This window comes from Schistocerca nitens, chromosome 6, assembly GCF_023898315.1.
Source record: "Schistocerca nitens isolate TAMUIC-IGC-003100 chromosome 6, iqSchNite1.1, whole genome shotgun sequence".
Lineage (NCBI taxonomy): Eukaryota > Metazoa > Arthropoda > Insecta > Orthoptera > Acrididae > Schistocerca > Schistocerca nitens.
Window position 1 is genome coordinate 103,590,750 of NC_064619.1, and position 1,536 is coordinate 103,592,285.

At 44.6% G+C, this 1,536-nt stretch overlaps 1 pseudogene; it reads left to right on the forward strand.

Moving 5' to 3' along the window:
* Nucleotides 1-1,162: 1,162 nt before the first annotated feature.
* On the forward strand, nt 1,163-1,280 carry LOC126191771 (5S ribosomal RNA; annotated as a pseudogene).
* The last annotated feature ends 256 nt before the right edge of the window (nt 1,281-1,536 follow it).

A 1,536-nucleotide genomic window follows, 5' to 3' on the forward strand; every position in this document is an offset into this window, starting at 1 on the left:
TCGTCTCCATGGGAGAATAGCAGCCTGCATTGCTGCGAAAGTTGGATATACACTGTACTAGTGCCAACATTGTGCATGCTCTGTTGCCTGTGTCTATGTGCCTTTGGTTCTGTCAGTGTGATCATGTGATGTATCTGACCCCAGGAATGTGTCAATAAAGTTCCCCCTTCCTGGGACAATGAATTCACGGTGTTCTTATTTCAATTTCCAGGAGTGTATAATATCATATGGCTGAAGAGCATACATTTAATATCCAAAATAGTATTTCATGGGTGGATTTCTCCCTGGGCGGACACTATAACAACTTTCTGATTTTGGGGCAGGGGTGGGTGACTTTTTTCTCTGATGGGACCATTTCTCCCTAAAACCCACCCTCCTGTTGCATTGATGGTGAGGGGTGTAAGATTAGATAGACATTTTGGAAATAGACAAAAGCTTATAGGTTTCTAGAGAGTGGAATGCATCTGAAACAAGAAGTGTGCGAGAGTGGGGTGCATCTGTAAGGGGAAGTATGCCAGAGTGGTGATACACGCATCCTAAACATTAATGACATGTTGTACCACAGTACACGACATGACAAATGCCGCATTGGATGACATGATGGCATGTGTTACTTTAGCAGTATATGATGTTATGTATCATATTACTTTACTTGATACAACGAATTATATTACACGACGTGACTTCCAATGTTAACAAATAAAAAAGCGTGATAGTGTCAAGTTGTTTTGATATAAATGTCTTTGAGGCAGTCAGACAAGCCGAAAAGCTAGTTCCCTTCTTTTACATCCCTGTCTTTGCCCAGGACTAGTTCGCCTTTTCTTGGGATATGCCATGAGCATTTTTGCTTGTGGTATACACTAAGATGCCAAAAGTCATAAAACAGCGATACGCACATATACAAATGGCGGTAGTATCCCGTACACAAGGTGTAAAAAGGCAGTCATTTGTCATTCACACTCATGTGATTTATGTGAAAAGGTTTCCGGCATGAATGTGGGGGCACGACGGGAATTAACACACTTCATACACTGAATGGTAGTTGGAGCTAGACGCTAGGGACATTCGACTTTGGAAATCGTAGGGAATTTAGTATTCTTAGATCTATAGTGTCAACAGCGTGCCACCGGTACCAAATTTCAGGCATTACTTTTCACCACGAGCCAACGGCCTTTCCACAGTGGTAACACCGGTTCCCGTCAGATCATCGAAGTTAAGAGCTGTCGGACTAGGCTAGCAACTGGATGGGTGACCATCCTTTCTGCCGAGCGCTGTTGGCAAGCAAGATGCACTCAGCCCTTGTGAGGCAAACTGACGAACTACTTCCAGAATGAGATTTTCACTCTGCAGCGGAGTGTGCGCTGATATGAAACTTCCTGGCAGATTAAAACTGTGTGCCCGACCGAGACTCGAACTCGGGACCTTTGCCTTTCGCGGGCAAGTGCTCTACCATCTGAGCTACCGAAGCACGACTCACGCCCGGTCCTCACACCTTTACTTCTGCCAGTATCTCGTCTCCTACCTTCCAAACTTTAC